We start from the raw sequence: 21,914 nt of genomic DNA on the forward strand, positions 1-21,914 counted from the left end.
TAGGCTAAATTGAAATATAAAAGAAAATAAAAAAAATTATACAATAAATATTTTTATTACATTTTGTTTTTTCTATAATAAAAGTAGAAATAAGAAAATATGATAAAATTAAACTTTCAACCACGTAATTGATTTACAATAAGTTGAATTGGAACATTGTTATCAATTTTTTTTTTGAATGTCTTTGATTGATATGCATGTTGTATTTTTTTTTATGTTATTATTATTTACTTTTTTTTTCGTTATTGATGTTACCGTTATTATTATTTCTAAAGAAAATATAAGGTTTATACTTATTGATAAACAATTTGATAAATATAAATTTATTAACACAAACATTATAATAAAAAATTAATAGTAAAACACCATTTTACCTACTAATCACTTCAAAGTTGGTTATTGAGTTTTTATACATAAATATAGTAGTTAGTCTCTTTATTTTCAAAGTTTGTTTGAAAAATTTTAAAAATTTGATAAACATTAATTTATTAACACAAACATTATAATAAAAAATAAAACAAAATAGCATTTCCAATTTTTGTGCTTTTTTTTTATAGCCTTTTATTTGTTTTGTTTTATATATTTTATTAATATCATTTTTTTTCTTGTTAGAATATTTTTTTTGGTGTATGTTTTTTTTCTAGATTTGTTGCTTTTGTTTTTATTTGACTGTTGATCAATCTTGTTGGTATCAATTCGTTGTGTCTATGTTGTTCCTTTATTTGTGCTCCACTTCTTGATATGTTCATTTCTATCTCATTTGAAAAAATATTATTTAATTTTTTTATGTTCATATAAGTGCACTTGTAATTAGGATAAATTGATGATATTATATCCTTGTCATGAACAATAACTGACATTTAAGATAACAAAGTATGTCACTAACATTTAACATTAACTATATAAGATAGTTATTTAGGGACAACTAAATTATTAAAACTGTCAATCTCAATCTCTCACTTGATCAGCTCCATTGGACTTAAGTGAACGATAAAAATTAGTTATGTGATTTTATCTTTACTTTCACTCTTAATTGTTAATTCGATAGTTGTCCATATATACTTACTAACAAAACCAATCCAAATTAATAAATTAGTTTATTAATCCAAATTAATAAGACAAACATAAAACCAAATAGTTTAGTGTAAATAAATAGGAATAATAAGATTCATGTAAAAATAGCTTATAAAAAGAGATGAAGATATTTTTTTGCTTCTTTTAAGATGTAAAAAAAATGAGAATGTAAGATTTTATTAATGATAAAAAATAAGTATGAATATTAAAAATTGTTAAAAAATTAAAAGAAACCTAGAAAACTAAAAATGAATATGATGTTTGAAATCTTCAATGTTGGGAGCTACATATGGGACAACCAATGATGCCGTGGATTAGAAAAAGGGTTTTGGATTTAATGAGATCCAAAACAATAATTAATGCATGCAGTTGGGTACTCAATGCCCACAAAGAAAAAAGGGTTCGAACAATGATTTCGATCACTGTTGATGATGTGTACGAAATCACAGTTGCTGATGTGTTCGTGTGCACTTAATTAATGTTTATTGTAAGTGCCACACGCCGATGTCACTTCTAGCTATAGCTACCACATACACTTTGTCATGTTGGTCCATTGGACGTCGCATTTTTGGTTCTGATCACACATGCACTACCATTGCCAAATTGCCAATCAACTAGGTACTTCTTCAACATACTCTTTTTATGTTTATATCTAGAAATAATCTACACAACCTCTGGTTCGAGGATCGCACTCTACACACTTGACGTGGCAAATTCAATTCGTCGCCTATGTTACAGTTTGTCTCCCACACCCCTCTTGAGCTACCCTCAGTCTCAAACTCATCTCCATACTCTTCTCTCTCTTCTTCATCACCACTCACCCTGATGCCTTCACTCAGCCTCACCTCTCGTTGCAACATCCCTCAGCCAAATCCTAGGCTCTTCTCCTTCACCTCTCACCCCAACTCCCTTACCTTTCACTTCTCTTACCCCCTTCAGTCCTGAACCCTAGACAAATTCATGCTCAACGAAGACCCATCTCGCTCCCCCCCTCAGTCTCAATCTCGTCTCCCCGATTCCTCCTTTTGGTGCCATCTCTCTCTCTCTCTCTCTCTCTCTCTCTCTCTCTCTCTCTCTCTCTCTCTCTCTCTCTCTCTCATTTAAGGATCCCCTTGCTAACCCTCGATCCATCTTTCTCACTCTCAAACTCCGTTGCAAACTCTAGATGTTGTAGAGAAACCCATATCTGCTACCTCACATCATGGTAACACACGTTGGGCATTTTTCCTTTTGAAATTACACTGATTTCGGTAAGGTTTTTTTTTGGTAAGATTTTAGAGAAAGAGATAGAAGGCATAGATTTTCTTGTGGTTGAGAGTCAACTGAAAGACCAGATTTTGTTAATGGGCATCAATTTCAGCAGCCAGGAAGCTTTCTCTTCTTACTTTTTCTTCATTTGCCTTGGAAGTTAGTTCCGTAATATTGCTATTTTAGACTCTTCTGGGGTTGATTTGAGGGTGGTTGTTATAGTTAAGTATCTGCCTTTTTCATTTATTTACTGAGATTGGATGAGTTCTTTTCAGTATTGTTCTCTATTGTAGCTTGGCGTTACTTTTTGATCCTTCCTTTTCACTTCCTTTGTTACCCAGATGACTAACATAAAAGGGGGGGTGAATTGAATTGTATTAAAAAAATAACAATTATAAATCAAATATATAATATAAAATATAAATAAAATATGAAATAACAATAAATATAAAGAGTAAGGATAAGAGAGAAGCAAACTCAGTATGTTAACGAGGTTCGGCCCCACTGCCTACGTCCTCGCCTCAAGCTACCCCTTGAGGATTCCCACATTCACTATTCAACCTCCTTCAGGTGCAGATAGAAACCTATTACACCTTTGAACAATACCGCTACAAAGGATCCGTGTAGAACACCCTCTACACTTGCAATCACCTTACACGTGGTGATTCAACTATTCCCCGTGTAGAATACTTTCTACACGCACAATGGTTATACACACCCTTTTTCTGATACAAAAGCTGATAGTGAGTAGGTTATCAGAAAACACTCCTCAATGAGTGAAATAAGAACAATACAGCGCAAACTATATCTCTCAAAATGAACAATGATTAATGCTCAATGCTTAGAAAAGAGAGAATGAAAGCTTTGAATGAATGTTGTATGCTCTTGGTGTTGTGAATGTGAAGCTCTTAAATGATCTATTTATAGGCATATGAGACTTCATATTCAAATTTAAAAAGATTCACATGTCAAAGACAACATCATTCATTTTTTCAAAAAATTCAAATAAAAGGTTATTCTTTTTCAATTGTCAAAAATAACATCATTCACTTTTTTCAAAAAAATCAAACCTAAACTTTTACTTTTGGCATATGACAAAAGGAGCACACTTTCCTTTTCAAAAAATTCAAACCTAATCTTTTACTTTTTGTATATGACAAAATGAGCACACTTTACTTTTCAAATTTTTCAAACAAAATCATCTACCTTTTGTATAAGTCTAAAAAAGAATCAATCACTTTTGAAAATATTCAAATAAAACATACACATGTGAAAGATGACAATCAATCATCTTTAATATTTTCAAAGATCAACCCTTTAATCAAGGCATGCACATGCAAAAGATGATAATCAATCATTTTTCAAAATTTTCAAATTTAATTTTCAAAAATATTCATCCACATGTGGAAAATGTATTTTAATGCTTTATGATAAAATATTAATTTTGAACATTAATCCTAATTTCGAATTTTAAGAGATTTACAATATTACTCTATGACTTTAATGTAAACTTGTTTCCTTCTTACTCATGCTTGATTCTTTGATGTGCTTGATTCCATTGTATGAACAACTTGAGCTTGAAACTCCTTTATTCTTTGAATTCATTTGTTATCATCAAAATCCATGTGTAGATTTATAATCACATGAAACTTGAAACCTTGGGTTCAACAATCTCCCCATTTTTGATGATGACAAATACTTAATAGAACTTGAAACCTGTATTAATACTTAAGCTCCCCCTGAAAATATGCATTAGTTTTTCAAGCAAAAGTATAAATATAATTCCAAGCATATATAACAAGTTTAGCTCCCCCTGAAAATATGCATTAGTTTTTCAAGCAAAAGTATAAATATAATTTCAAGTATATATAACAAGTTTAACAATTCAAATAATGTTAATGTTCTAGTCTAACACTTCTTCCCCTTTTGGCATCATTAAAAAGGATCCACAACAAGTAAATGGACTTGAAGAAAACGGTGCGTTAGTAGACACTGTAGATAGTTAAAAAAAATAAATAAATTTCATCCGTCCGTGATCCGACAATTGAGGCTGGAGATTTGAAAAAAACGCCTAATGTTGTTGACAAACGAGATTGAAGGCTCCGAGTTTTTAAAAAATGTCATTTTCACGGACTCGCTACTCTTCCCTTGTTGTTGACAAATTCTGATGCTATTTATGACTTGGTGAGTCTTGGGACTCGCTACTCTTCCTCTATTGTTGCTTTTTCTCAGCGGCTACAAGCTAAAAATCATGAAGTTGAAAAGTTCAAAGAACAAATTGTTGTACTTCAACGAATTGTTCAAGAGTCTCACACAAGGGAAGGAATCATTTGACAGAAGAATAAACTGTTGAAATCTTTATTAGATTCTTCATTCCGCTTGTCGGTTCCCATGGATAAGAATGACATGATATTGTATGAAGAGAATGAGCGTCCTAAACATGAGGTTAAGAATCTCAAGTTTATGTAAAAGTATTTAAAAAAATCTATCTCTATTTTTATTGACTCTAGTCTATCTTTTAAGAGATATTCATAGTATGCATCATACCTATTTCTCTTTTGATCATACATAATTTATCTTCTGGTAAAGGCTTTGTGAAAATATCTGCTAACTGATCGTGTATGTTTGTGAATTCTAGTACTATATCGCCTTTCTGCACATGATCTCGAAGAAAATGATATCTTATTTCAATATGCTTAGTTCTAGAATGTTGTATTGGGTTCTTTGAAAAATTTATAGCACTTGTATTATCACATTTGATTGGAATGTGATTATACATGAGTTTAAAATCTTCAAGTTGTTGCTTCATGTAGAGAACTTGAGCACAACAACTACCTGCAGCAACATATTCTGCCTCAGCAGTAGATAGTGCAACAGAATTTTGTTTTCTTACTAAACTAGGAAACTAGTGCATGACCTAAGAAATGACATGCTCCACTAGTGCTTTTTCGATCTATTTTATAGCCAGCATAATCTGCATCTGTGTAACTGATTAGATTGAAAGATGTGTGCTTAGGGTACCATAACCCTAGGTTAATTGTACCACTAAGATATCTAAAAATGCGCTTAACTACAATTAAATGTGATTCTTTTGGAGATGATTGAAAGCGTGCACATAAGCACACACTAAACATAATATCTGGTCTACTGGCTGTTAAATATAATAAGCTACCAATCATACCTCGATATATCTTCGAGTCAACTGGCTTACCGGATTCATCTCTATCAAGTTTAGTTGATGGGCTCATTGGTGTTCTAATTTCCTTAGCATTTTCCATCCCAAACTTTTTCAGTAATTCCTTAATATATTTTGATTGATTGATGAATGTCCCACTTTTTGCTTGCTTAATTTGTAATCCGAAAAAGAATGTAAGTTCTCCCATCATGCTCATCTCAAATTCTTCCTGCATAGTCTTAGCAAAAACTTGACACATATTTTCATTAGTAGTACCGAATATTATATCATCAACATAAATCTGAATCAAAAGAATATCATCATTTTCATATTTAATGAAAAGAGTTGTGTCGATTTTTCCTCTTGAAAAACCTTTTTCAATCAAGAAACCACTGAGTCTCTCGTACCAAGCTCTAGGAGCTTGTTTAAGTCCATATAGTGCTTTTGTGAGTTTGAAAACATGATTTGGGGAAATATGATTTTCAAAACCTGGAAGTTGCTCAACATATACCTCTTCATTTATAAAACCATTTAAGAAAGCACTTTTAACATCCATTTGAAAAAGTTTGAAATCTTTATAACAAGCATATGCAAGTAGCATTCGAATAGCTTCTAATCTTGTGACATGTGCATATATCTCATCATAATCGATTCCTTCTTCTTGATTAAAACCTTGAGCTACAAGTCGAGCCTTATTTCTAGTAATGACTCCGAACTCATCTTTCTTGTTTCTAAAAATCCATTTTGTTTCAATAATAGTATGATTTTTGGGTCTAGGAACAAGTGTCCAAATATCATTTCTTTCAAATTGATTCAACTCTTATTGCATAGCTAGAATCCAAGATTCATCAAGAAGTGCGTCATCAATATTTTTGGGTTCAATTTGAGATAGAAAAACAGTATGATTGCAAATATTTATAAGAGATGATCGAGTACTTACACCTTGTGAAGGTTCTCCTAAAATTTGTTCCACTGGATGATCTTTCACAAATTTTCACTGTTTGGTTGCATCTTGTATTAAATTTTGATGATCTTTCCTGATGGCTCCATGTTGAACTTCCTCTATTGTTTTCTCTTTGTTGAGATTGAGATTTTCTGTGTTATTTATACCTCCTGTTTCTTTATCAATAGATTTCTTGGAGAGTGGAGAATTAGATTTATCAAATACTACATGCATAGATTTTTGTACAGTCAAAGTCTTTTTATTGAATACTCTATAAGTTTTATTATTAGTAGAATACCCGAGAAAGATACCTTCATCAGATTTTGCATCAAACTTGCCTAAATTATCCATGTCATTCAAAATAAAACATTTGCATCCAAATACATGAAAGTAACCAATGTTGGGCTTTTTCTCATTTCAAAGCTCATAGGGGGTTTTATCTAATTTAGACCTTAGCATAACTCTATTTATAACATAACATGCAGTACTTACCGCTTCGGCCCAAAAATAACTAGGCAAGTTGTTCTCATTGAGCATTGTTCTTGCCATCTCTTGAAGAGATATAGTTTTCTTCTCTACTACCCCATTTTGTTGAGGAGTTCGAGGAGCAGAAAAATTATGCACAAAACCATTTTCATCACAAAATGTTTCAATATTTTTATTAACAAACTCTTTTCCCCTATCACTTCGGATACTTGAAATAGTATAGCCCTTTTCATTTTGAATTCTCTTGCATAACTTGGTAAAGGCATTATGTGCCTCATCTTTATGAGTAAGAAAGATGACTCAAGTATATCTAGAGAAATCATCAACAATAACAAATGCATAGTATTTTCCTCCCAGACTTGCAACTCTATTTGGTCCAAAAAGATCCATGTGTATCAGTTGCAATGGTCTAGTAGTGGAAATATGTTTCTTAGTTTTAAAAGAAGTTTTTGTTTGTTTACCAAATTGACATGCATCACAAATTTTGTCTTTAAGAAAATTTATTTTTGGTAAACCTCACACAAGATCATTTTTTGAAAGTTTGGAAATAAGTTCCATATTGGCATGACCTAATCTTGTATGCCATAGTCAACTAGTTTCATTTTGAGCTAAAAAGCAAATAACATCTTGTGAGGTAATTTCTTCAAAATCGATTGTATAAACATTATTGTTTCTAAAAGCAATAAAATAAATATTACAATCATGATCATTCAAAATAATGCATTTATCCATTTTGAAAGTAACTGTAAATCCTTTATCACATAATTGACTTATGCTCAAAAGATTATGTTTTAAACTTTCAACAAGTAGAACATCTTCAATTATGAGAGAAGATTCATTACCAATTTTACCTATTCCCACGATCTTCCCTTTCGAGTTGTCTCCAAATGTCACGTGTCCTTCTTCTTTAGGTCTAAAATTAAAGAACTTAGTCTTGTCTCCCGTCATGTGTCTTGAACATCCACTATTTAAAAACCACTTATTTTTACTTGTGGATGACTTCATGCATACCTATAAAAACAATTAAAATGATTTTTCTTGGTACCCAAGTTCTTTGGGTCCTTTATTTATTAGTTTTAGAAGAAACAAGATTTTTAGGTACCCATATGACCCTAATAGTCATTGTATGATTTCTTCTAATAGGACAAGTATGATAATTATGACCATTTCTATTACAAAAATTATAAATAGCATGTGACATATATGAAAAACTTGAATGATTATAATAATATTCTTTTTTGACAAAATTATTTTTATGAAAAGAATTTTGAATATTAGTCTTTGATGTAAAATGATTATCAAAGAAATTTTTATAAGGTTTGTATTTTTATTTTGGCATATATCCCAAACCTGCCTTGTCAAAAACACATCTTTGACTACTAAGAAGTTTTTCAAAATTTCTTTTTCCATTCGTAAAGTTTTCAACAATATTTTCTAAATCGATTTTCTTCTTATTCAATTCAAGATTTTCATCTTTCAAAATGATGCTTTCTTTTTTTAAAATTTCAATTTCGTTTATTAAAGAAGAATTTTTCTTTTTCAAAGCAGTATACTTGATACCCAATTTTTCAAATTCTTCATAAATCTCTTCTAAAACATTTTGTAATTCTTCATATGAAGGATTTTCAATATTATCAAGATTTGTTACCTCAATGTCATCTTTAGCCATAAGACAAAGATTTGCTGATTCTTCATTGCTTGCTTCACTATCTGAGCTACTTGAATCATCATCCCATGTAGCTTTCATTGCTTTCTTGCCCTTGTTTCGATCTTTCTTTAGCAGAGGACAATCTGACTTGATATGACCAGGTTTATTGCATTTATAACAAATTAAAGTGTCATTTTTACCTGAATCTTTCTTGGAAAACTTTTTGAAGGATTTCCTCGGAGGAGTTCTATTTTTCTTCAAGAACCTCTGAATTCTTCTTGTTATCATCGCAACTTCTTCATCTTTATCGTCATTTTCCTCATCTTCATCACTTTCACTTTCATGAGAAACAGCTTTAAGTGCTAAGCTCTTCTTTGGCTTTCTTTCTTCTTCTCCTCTTTTCAATGTGTACTCATGGGTGATAAGTAACCCGATGAGTTCATTGACTTCAAGCTTCTTGAGATCTCTAGCTTCAAGAATCGCAGTAACTTTTGATTCCCAACGTTTTGGTAAAGAATTGAGAATTTTTCTTACTATCTCCACCTTGGAATAAACTTTACCAAGAGCTGTCAAGCTGTTTATGATATTAGTAAAACGAGTGTGCATACTAGAAATAGATTCATCATTATTCATCTTAAACATTTCATATTCATGAGTAAGAATATAAATTTTTGATTCCTTGACTTGCGAAGTTCCTTCATAAGTTACTTTCAAGTTATTCCAAATTTCCTTTGCCGTAGCGCAATTCATTAGTCTATTAAACTCATTTCCATTAAGAGCATTATATAATAAATTCATAGCAGTTAAATTTAAAGTATAAAGTCTATCGTCTTCACGATCAAACTCTTCTTCTTCCTTTTTGACCTTTACTCCATCAACCACTTTTGTTGGAATATAAGGTCCATTTACAATACATTTCCAGATTTCTCTATCTTGAGCTTGAAGAAATATTCTCATTCTAACTTTCCAGAATGAGTAATTATCTCCATAAAAGAGTGGAGGCCGATTGCTAGATTGACCTTCACCAAATGAAGCTGCAATGTTAGCCATAAGATCTTAACTCAAAAGATAGTTAATCTTATAATAGAGCTCTTAGCTCTGATACCAATTGTTACTGATCATAGGTCGCACCTATGTCACCTAACAATTGTACCTACCAGATTAGCCGGCCACTGTCTCTACCGGTGCACCGTCACTCATGGTCGGGGAGTCTTGCTTCGGTGACACAGTCACAAGCGAGAGTTCCCATGAGTGATCTGTCTGTATGAACAGTACAGGTCAACTCGCTCTGATACCAATTGTTACCCAGATGACTAACACAAGAGGGGGGTGAATTGAGTTGTATTAAAAAAATAACAATTATAAATAAAATATATAATATAAAATATAAACAAAATATGAAATAACAATAAATATAAAGAGTAAGGGTAAGAGAGAAGCAAACTCAGTATGTTAACGAGGTTCGGCCCCACTGCCTACGTCATCACCTCAAGCTACCCCTTGAGGATTCCTAAATTCACTATTCAACCTCCTTCAGGTGGAGATAGAAACCTATTACATCTTTGAACAATACCGCTACAAAGGATCCGTGTAGAACACCCTCTACACTTGCAATCACCTTACACGTGGTGATTCAACTATTCCCCATGTAAAATATTTTCTACACGCACAAGGGTTATACACACCCTTTTTCTGATACAAAAGCTGATAGTGGGTAGGTTATCAGAAAACACTCATCAATGAGTGAAATAAGAACAATACAGCACAAACTATATCTCTCAAAATGAACAAGGATTAATGCTCAATGCTTAGAGAAGAGAGAATGAAAGTTTTGAATGAATGTTGTATGCTCTTGGTGTTGTGAATGTGAAGCTCTCAAATGATCTATTTATAGGCATATGAGACTTCATATTCAAATTTAAAAAGATTCACATGTCAAAGACAACATCATTCACTTTTTCAAAAAATTCAAATAAAAGGTTCTTCTTTTTCAATTGTCAAAGACAACATCATTCACTTTTTTCAAAAAAATCAAACCTAATCTTTTACTTTTGGCATATGACAAAAGGAGCACACTTTCCTTTTCAAAAAATTCAAATCTAATCTTTTACTTTTTGTATATGACAAAATGAGCACACTTTATCTTTCAAATTTTTCAAACAAAATCATCTACCTTTTGTATAAGTCTAAAAAAACGTCAATCACTTTTGAAAATATTCAATAAAACATGCACATGTGAACGATGACAATCAATTATCTTTAATATTTTCAAAGATCAACCCTTTAATCAAGGCATGCACATGCAAAAGATGACAATCAATCATCTTTCAAAATTTTCAAAAATATTCATGCACATGTGGAAAATGTATTTTAATGCTTTATGATAAAATATTAATTTTGAGCATTAATCCTAATTTCGAATTTTAAGAGATTTACAACATTACTCTATGACTTTAATGTAAATTTGTTTCCTTCTTGCTCATACTTGATTCTTTGATGTGCTTGATTCCATTGTGTGAACAACTTGAGCTTAAAACTCCTTTATTCTTTGAATTCATTTGTTATCATCAAAATCCATGTGTAGATTTATAATTACATGAAACTTGAAACCTTGGGTTTAACATCCTTTATGTAGTGATTCAAGTGAGTTTGCGCTGTAAGGAATTCTAATAATAGTAGTGATGATAATAAAATTTTGTTACATCGTGACGGAGTGATGAAGCCACACAGTTTCGGAGTGATGCCGGGGCGGGGAGAGGGTTAGGCCGGCGAATGACACGAGCTGGGGGAGTGGAGGAGAGAACGTGAGGAAAGAGTTATGAAGAAAGTGAAGAAGAACCGGTGGAGGGGGGAGAAATTGAAATGTTCTAGACCAAAACGTGTGTTTTTAATTTAAAAAAAATAATAAAAACCATGGAGTGCGGAGGTTGAGTGAACAGTGGGTGGTTGTATAAAATAACTCTTATATCTATACCAGGAAAGGACAACGTGCCCTGCACGTTGTGTGCAGTTTAATTTTACATAATTTTTTATTTTTTAAATAAAAAATTTACTTTAAAATGTAGAAATAATAAGCTCCAATCAAATAATAAGCTCGTGATAGTTATTGATAATGTCTAGGCACTTTTAGTTGTTGTTAGCCGTTTTTAGTTGTTGTTGATCAAATTTTGAATAGATTTAGATTTTATTTTATCTATATTATTTTTTGCATCAACTTTCAAAAAAGAGATTTTTTGACATATTATTTGATTGGAGCTTAATTGCTTGTATAAATAAGTATATTATGATTGGTATGCTTGATGTAATTTAGGTACATTTTGATCGTTTTGGAGATTGTTGGTCTACTATTTATATGGATCAATATAATTAATGAAGTCATTCATGCTGTAATATATTTGGTTTTCAATTTCTGGATTTTCGATATTGACTTCTTACAATATTTCATCTATGCTTTTATTTCTTTTATTGAAGACATCAGATTTGACATTTATGATTGTTTAATCCAACAAAAATTCTTAGATTTCTTTTTGTTAATATTTATTTTATTAACAGTGTCAAAGATTATATAATTTTTTATTTTGTTAATTTTCTTTTATTAACAACCAAACTTACGCTCCAGCACTAGGCAAACATTCCTCTTGAAGACGTGTCTCACTTCCAATCTTTCACTGCTCAGCCAATCTCCGTTGATGAAACGCGAGGGGGGTTCCTCCTGCAAACACTCCAATGCTAAAGTGAGTTTTTTTTAAGTGATCTTCTCTAAAATCTTAAAGATTATCTGTACATGTAGACTCGTTTGCTGTACATATCTCGTCCAAGGTTTATCGGAACAGATCAAGACTTAAGATTTTAAATAATCCTATCACTTCTCGCTGTTTTTATTATTCCGTTAAAAGTGACGCTATGTATATCTCTTTTCGAATTCCTCTTGACCACCCTTCTATGAAGGGCCTATATTTTGGATTTCTTGGTTTTTATTATACTATAGGCCTTTTTGTACGTTTCAGGGTCCTTTGATTGAAATGGTATCTCCAGTTTTAATTTTATTTTATCAAAAATTATAAGAGCATGAAGATTTACTTTGCAGTCAAAATTGTGCCCCCACGAGGCAACGAGCCTCTACTAGTTATTAATTATATATACATACATATGACACTAAAACAGTGACTTTTACACAATAAATTAATAACAATACATGCCTAATATTTTGTCTTCATGTGACGGCTTATAATGAGTAAGGTTGAAAGTAAACAATAACAGTAATCTCATAATAGACAAAGTTACTGTTTATTTTGAAGAGATAACGCTTTTGAAGAGATAATGCTTTTGACCGCTTTCATCTGTCATGTTAAATAATTGAAAAAGAAATAATATTATAGAATCACATAATCATTTGAGAGTCATAAATTGTGACGCCCCCAAATCCCCACGCACGAACACGGAAAAATCGAGACGTCCGGATGGTGACAACCTGGGTCACCACCCTAACGACGGGTGCCAAATGTGTGCAAAGGCAACATATGTGCACGAAGAAACACGTAGCGGATAACGAAAGTCATACGACTAAGTACCAGAATTTTTCTTAACGTAATACAAGCTGTTCAAAACATACATAAAATATTACAAAACACTAACATAGTTTTAAACCAAAAACAAAGCATAACATCAGCAACCCGGCGGAGTCGCATCCTCGGGCTCAGCCTCCTCCTCCTCATCCTCAAAACTTGCACCAAAAGCTACGGAACCAAAAATGGTACCGCAGGTAAGTAAAACCCAAATACTACCAGATAAAAAACATAGAACTCAAACAAAATGCATGAAGCATGCCCAATGCACAAAACCCATAAAACATATTTTTCCACACACGCCAAAAATCACATTTGGCCCAAAAACACATATTTTCCAAAAACCACGCCAAAAGTCACATTTGGCCTCGATAACCGTCTCAAACCAAAAACCATTTTATCCGTATGCACCATGACCTCCCCTAGGGGTCATCCACACACCCTGGCTCCAGTGCCACACCGCATAGTACCACCACGCATGTGACACCTAACGAGCGATGCCCAATTCCACGCCCCGCGCGTTCGTAGCCAAGCAACCCTTAGCCCCCGCTCCCGTCGTCGCCCAACGACGACCCAGGGGACATCACTCAGTTTATTCCGCTCCCGAGTGACCAGAGGAGCTCCACCGGGATAATACCCCATCCCGGCTTAGGGTCGTGATATACACGCACCCGTAAGTCCACTTACGCCAATAAACAGGCTTTTCACAATTACACAAAAACACACGTGCATGCACCATGTAAATGCCATATCAACGCACCAAAATAAACAACCAACATATATCAATTAAACAAGCAATTCCGTCCTCCATCCATCCGACCCCCGAACTCCTCGGACTCAGTCCGGAATCAACCAACCAGCAGCAATAAATTATTGAATGAGCAATATATATTTAAATCTGAAAATAGGGTTTGAAAAATACTTACAGCGCTATACGGTAATTTTAGAAAACACTCGGCGTTGCAAACGGCGGAGAAAAAGCAACGTTACAGTGAAAATTCACTGTGGCCGTGGGTTGTGAAATACCCACTTTGAACAGGGACAAACCAGGGCTTGGGATTGATAGGGAATGGTCTACGGATGATTGTGAAGATATTGGAAGTGGTGGTCGGCCGTGGGTGGCGGCGAAAACGCCGGAGAGAGACCGGATTTTCCAAAAAGGAAAGCTAGCTCGTGGGAGCTGTTCTGACGGTCGTTGGGGGCCGAAAATAGGTGGGTTGGGACGGCAAGGGACCGGTGATGAAGTGGTGAAGAAATGGTGGCCGGAGGTGGAGCGACGGCGGCGGATCGGAGCAAAACCCGTGCGGTCTTTAAAAGGGTTTTCCGGCCAAACAGTCAGCCGGATGGGGGTGGGAATTGGTGGGAAGGTGTGCCGGAGGGAGGGGAGTCGAACGGTGGCGGCGGTGAGCCGCACGGTGGCCGGACGGCGGCAGGTCGAGGGCAGGAAGGGCTCCGGCGTGAGAGAGGAGGAGAGAGAGAGAGGGACGGGGGTCGACGTGGGAAGGGGAAGAAAAAAAAAAGAAAAGAAAGAAAAAAGAGAAAAAGAAAGGAAAAAGAAAGAAGAAAAAAGAGAAAAAGGAAAAAGAAAAAGGAAAAAAAGAAAAGAGGTATAGGGAAAGAAGATGAGGTCTAATCCTCATTCTGGGAAAACAACACTAAACCGCCGCAAAGAGATTAAAAACTGTAAACAACTAAAAGAAATAAAACACAACATCAATTAAATTAAAAACTAATTTTAAAACGCAATAAATTAAAATAAATAAATTAATATATTAATTAAAATAAAAACAACAATTTCAGCGAAAATACAAGCGAAAGCGGGTCATCACATAAATTATATACTATATATTATACTATGATATTTATATTTGTTTTTTCACTTTGACAAATTGTAGGAAATTAAAATAGTCTCATGATGGTTTTGGTTTAATAATGTATTCCTATTTCATAATCCAGTTTAATTTTGCCTTAAGGAAAAAAAGAAGTAGAAGTGGACAGTTTAATTTTGTTTTAAAAACCTATCCCAGTGAATTCTCTATTAAAGTAAAATGAATCTATTACTGGTATTCCTATAGAATCTGAACTTGATAATATTAATCAAGAAAACTATAATATAATAGATATAGAAAGAAATTTACAAAATTGGATAATTCCTAATATTTCTAAGAATCAAGTATACAAATAATTAATTTCTCTTTTAAATTATCATTTCTTACTAATTATATTATTAAAACGGTAGACAAAATTATTAATCCAAATAATAATTATGAATCATTACAATTATTAACAAAAGAAGCTATTAAATATCATAAAAAATAAAAATATTCTTTTATATATATTCCATTAGTACAAATGGTCATAAAAACACTCATCAAAAATGGATTAAATGCCTCGGTATTATTTTGTCTAAGAGATGTAAGATATTATAATTTTCATAATTTATTACTTGGAATAGAAGAATCTAGCCTGTTTCGAGGACCAGATTATTTTAATTGTTATCTTAATTATTCACTTTCATTATTTGATACTAATATTTTACATACTTTAACATTAAATATTAAAACAAATAGTTATTATATGATGAAAGGATCACATTATTTAATTGTAGTATATAAAATTTATTATAAACTGATGAAAACAACATTAGAACCACAAGCTCTTATTACTAGTTCAAAAGATTATATATTATTATTATAATTTAGCACACCAAATTCTAGTATACAAATTTTTAAACAGATGAATTGGAATCAAATTACTCTCTTTAATGAATGACAGTTAGAAAATATTATTCCATTACCTAAAATAGAAAAACTTTTAAAAATGATCTAGATTATACAGATAAAAAACTGACGGAACAGTCCAAATTGCCTTCAACCTTTTTTAGGAGATCATTATTACAATCACATTATTCTTCACCAGCACCTTTTAGTTATCATACACCCAGATCTGTTCTTATTTCAGTTTCTAGAAATAGATTTTAAAATTTTGACACAAAATCTCAAAATCTAGATATTCAGATTTGGGAGTTATTTATGGAAATATTATTGATACACCAATATCTATTGTTAATCATCCTGATATAGCATCCACTTCTCAAAATCTCCAACAAGGAAGAGAACCTTCTTCTCCAACATATCTAGTTGGAGATGATACTCAAATATTCATCTTGAGTAAAAAAGAACTTAAAATTAATAAAGAATATCTTAAATTATATGAAAAAAGAAAATAAACAAAAAAGATTAGTATTCTTCTCAACTTTCACAAATATAGAAATGGATTATATTCAAGGAAAATAATATTAGTACTTATAAAATATACAAATTAATATGCATTTCTTTACATGGTTTGAAGTATATAGATCAAATCAATTATCAATCATAAATAGAACTACTAATGAATGGAGTAAAGAAGATAATAATCAAATTATTTATGAAAAATATCTCCATTTTGAAGCTATTAAGTACAACCAAAGGAATACTCAAATATTAGGTCCCGATTGGTTACCAAAAGTCAAAACATCTCAAGTCATCTCATCTCAACTCATCATTATAATTTTTTTAAATCCCAATACAAAATTAATATTCAAAAATTATATTATAACAATATTTTATTCATTATTATTTAAAACATCTCATCTCATCTCATATGTGTAATTAAACAGGGTTTTAGCCTCACCAATAAAGAAATATAATTCTATATGAGAAAGTAAAAATACTGAAAATATAATCCAACAAAATAATTGTACTAATTTATATCTAAAAACCATGAGTAAACAACTAGAAAAAATTGAAAATCAAATATCTCATATCAATACTCCTATCAAGGAAGCAAAAGAAATTCCTTCTTATTTAAAATCTAATTTTTCTAAAACTAAAGATGATTTATTAGAACAAATCTCTAATAAATTAGAAAAATTAAATATTACTAATACTGCATCTATTTTAAAACAATCTCATATTAATATATTAAGTAAAATAGACTCACATAATTTATCTGATTCTAAAATTAGTAATATTAAAAATTAATTTAAAAATTTAGATTTACAATTACATAAAATTAGAGGTGATCATTTTAATAGTTTTTAAGCTAGAGACTCTAAACATCATATTTCTATTATCCGTAATTGGTATCCAAGGCCTACTATACCAGATATACAATTTGAACAAATGGAACATATAGTAAGATCTGCTTTTTCACCAGATATTATATGAATGGAATATAGATGCATTATCTGAATACGAAATATTAAATCATTTCCAATAAATGATTATGGTAGCTAATGTTTATAAAACTAATAGAAAAATAGATCATCAGGTAGCACATATTCTGATTAGAGGTTTCACTAGCCAATTAAAAAGCTAATGAGATCGTTATCTTTCACAAAAATAAAGAATAAAAATATTAAATCAGTATAAACATGGTGAAAATAAGCAAGAAATTAAAACAAAAAATGGTTAACCTATAGAAGATGCTGTTAATACTTTAATATTTATACCAACCAAGTACTTTGTTGGTAGTTCTATTCAATTTAAAGAAAGAACTAGTGATTTATTAATCTATTTAAGATCTCCTTAATTATCTGATTTTATATGATATAAAGATGTATTTCTAATTAAAGTTATGATTAGAAATGATTGTCAACAACCATATTTAAAGAAAAAGTTCATAGTAGGACTTCTATATTACTTTGTCCAAAAAGTACAAAAATCATTAGTAAAACCAAAATGTACTATTGGTTTTATTAATCTCATATAATATTAACTATAATTAATATACCTGGTCTAATTATGTGTAATGATTTAAGATTAAAAAAGCAAATGGATAAAGAAAAGAAATTTGCTAAGAAAGAGTTAGGTACTTTTTGTGAACAATTTGATTATACTCCATTATTAGCCTCATCTAGAAGACAGAGAAAGTGAAAAGAAATTATAAAAATGATCCAAATAAAAAATGAAAATATAAAAGACTTTATAAAAAGATAAAAAGATAAAACAAAAATACAATAAACCTATAAAAAAAATACAAAAAAAAATGTAATAAAAAGAGAAAAACAAATTATTTGTTATAAATGTAAAAAAGTTGGACATTATTAATCAAACTGTAAGATTAAAAAACAAATCAATGAATTAGATATACCTGAAACAGTAAAAGAAAAATTATTAAATATTTTTATAATACATTCAAGTGAGGAAGATAAAAGCTTTTTAAAAGAAGAAAAAATTTATCAATTAAAAGAATCAAGATTCTCAGAACAATCTTCTGATAGTGAATCAGAAGAAGACGGGATACATGTTTGTAATTGTTTAGATAAGAATAATCGTATGTATAACAAAATTATTAATGTATTATTAAAATATGAAAATATTATATTAGAATTAATAGATAAAATTAGTAATCCATAAGAAGGAAAAGAATATTTGAAAAAATTAAAAGATACTTTTACTAATCAAACCACTTTAGTACTTACCCCAATACCTTCATCATATAATTTCCCAGAAATAGTAAATAGATTTAAAACGGAAACACAAAAAATTACTTTAAAGGATCTATAACAAGAAATTAATAAAATAAATAAAGAAATTAGAAATTTCAAAGCTTCTAATACTAAATTCGAAGTTTCAAATAAACAATTGATAAAGAAATTATTCTATTAAAATGGATAATAATACTAATTCTTTTAAAAAAGAATAAGGAGAAAGTTCAGCAATAGTTATAAAAAAAGAACCAGATAATTTCATTAATTCTTAATAAAATAAATTTTCAAAAATGGCATATCTACAAAATTTCTCAATTTTTTCTATGAGGGATAGTGGTCAAAACAAATGGGCTGCAGTGGAAAAAATATATTTTCCCACCAATTTAGGTTGTGGCACATTTGTGACATATAATTCATGAGGATTGGTAATTTACCTACCAAAATCTGGTTTCATGGAAAAAGCTATCTTTTTACCACAAGATGTCATTACAGCAATAAATGTTTTTCGCCGTAATAAAACTTGTTGCTAAGCATTTCATTGTGGTGACAAATAGTCCATTATTTGTAAAACCAATAATTGGAAAAACTTATTATCCATTAGCTATTTTGTCTCAAATTTAGCAGCACATATTTTTTTTCCCACTAGTTACATCTTGACAAGAGTTTGTTTTGGGATAATTAATTTGAGTGACAATTATATTTTACGAGCCATGACATTTGTTGCAAACGCTTATTTCCCACTAGTTTGGATGATTGGAAATGATTATTTTCCTACAAACTTAATCGTCACAAAAATCATTTATCCATGCATTGTGTTTGTGACAAAAAAAATAGGCATACCTCTTGTGGTGATGAAGGTATGTGGTGATGACTATAGGCTTTATGTTGATGACGATTTGGGGTAGAAATTAGTCCTTTGCACCACATTATATTGGTGGGAAGCTATTATTTTTTGCTACCTCATATGATTGTAACCATTTCTTTTAACATCAGTTTTGTTGGTGGCAAAAAACTCAAATGGCTTTCCCCATGCTACAAAGTGGTGGGAAACTTCTTTTCATCATAATAAGTTGCTGCCGCTGTGTAAAGTATTACTAGCACAAATCCATTTTCATTATAACTACATGTTTTGCCATGAAATGGATTTTTGGAAATAACCTTTTGGTCATAACCTTATAGAAATAACGTGTTTTGTTACCAATTGAACACCATATAATCAATTCTTATCACCAATGACAACTAGTAGAATACAATATTGTAAAACTCATTGTTATCCCAACAAACAATCCAAATATTTCCCTCAAGGCTATACCACATACAAATATAACAATCGAAATTGACTTCCATAATAACCTGTCAATTACATATATAACCACCATCATATATACAAATCTACCAACATTCATAAAGACAAAATCATATATACAAATCTCCCAACATTCATTCAAACACCATCACATATATAAATCTACGAACATAATTCAAATCAAATAGTTCAAGGCCATGAAACCTACAATATGTTTGCAGCTCAATTCTAAGTAGATGAGGGAATTATATATTCTTGCTTCAACAGCATCTATGATGGGATGAAGGACATATAGATAGATTACTAAGCATTAGTGTGATGTGTTTCATAATGTGTGCTTCCAACATTCATAATGTTCGCCTCTTGCTCCACAAAGCATGGTGCTAAATGTTTCCTGAAATTGTCAAAAATAACTTGTGTCAAACATTATATTTAATTGGTGAATTACATGACATGGGGTTGGATTTACTATAGTAATTGTGTATCCACCCCTTGTATATTATTTTTAATCAATTAACTTTTGCCCATACAACATTTATAGATTGTTTTAGTAAAGTACTTTAACCTAAAAGATGAATTTGGAAAATGCCAATATCAATAGTTGATATTCCCATGCAAAAGCCCACTATATTATTACTACTATTATTTGTATGCTTTTGCAAGATACTGCAATTGCATATTCTGCACTAGGGAGTTTGCTGTAGCTGAAACCATGCTATAGCAGTATATCAGTATATCAGTCTTTAGTATATTTCCAAACAGAGCAGCCCAATCTGAATTCAAGTAACATACTATTGCGGGAAAGCTTGTGTTTTGAAATTCTTATAGGACTTCCTATCTACCATAGCTCATGGAATTGGCTATAAGAGTAAGAAATTGGCAACCAAATTTCTCAAATCTTTGGCTAATGCATGAAATTTGTAACCATGTAAGAATTACTATCTGCCTATTTTTTTCCCCCACAACCCAACTCTAAAATCTAACCAACCATCCCCACCCACAGGTTTTCTTCTAGGAATTGTAGTTGAGTAGACTTTGTATCTATCACCTTTCACTACTCATGCTCCAAACAGCAAATTAGCTATCATTCTATGAAAAACCATATCTGTCTCTTAGATACTGGAATTAAGTTACAAAACTACTAATGTTTCATGTACTTTTTTTCTCAACCAAGCATAATATAGAGCAAAATTAGTACTTCATTATACCACAATCGGTACTGACCATAACCCTTAGTAGTTTTTATCTTTTCCTATATATATCCAAAGTAGTTAGAAGTGGGTTTCCTTATCTTCTAAATACTTAGTGTGTAGTTAAACCCTTAAATATAAACTAACCAAATTGTTTAGTTTATTAAAACCTGAAATATATTTTCCAGCTTTTGAGGGTGTATGTGATCTTTCGTAGAACTGAAATTTTGCAGTCATATCCCTTACAAAATAGTAGTTGTAAGTATTGAATTCTTACTACTACTGAAGAAATACAGCCCAACTAAATTCCTATTATTTGAAAATGCTCTTCATCATGAAACTAACTCCTACTCTACATTCCATGATCCATATGGCTGAGCTGAGATGCATACTGTTAACCTGTAATTTCAAAGACTGTAATATCTGCATTCTTGGTCAGTTTTGCATCCTCATGCAAATCATAAAAAATAGTATTAATACTTTTACTATGTCTGTTTCAGAACTTACTATTTCATAATAACCACAGGCTACTAACAACTCAAAAAGTAAACTCATCATCTTACTTTTCTTGCACTCGTTAATAGATATCCACCCTAACTATAATATTAAAGTACCAAAATCTTAATTAAGGGACATAAGTCCATAGCCGTTGGATTGTTATATATGTTTTAAACAATCCACAAAAAAGATACCCCACAGAAACACGCTCCACAAAAATTCCCATCAAGTGAGATGCCTAAGCATGTTGCTGAGTCTCTCTATGAGACTTACTACCATCAGGTAACTCAATGCTCTGATAACTC

This window comes from Carya illinoinensis, chromosome 13 (genome assembly GCF_018687715.1).
Source record: "Carya illinoinensis cultivar Pawnee chromosome 13, C.illinoinensisPawnee_v1, whole genome shotgun sequence".
NCBI lineage: Eukaryota > Viridiplantae > Streptophyta > Magnoliopsida > Fagales > Juglandaceae > Carya > Carya illinoinensis.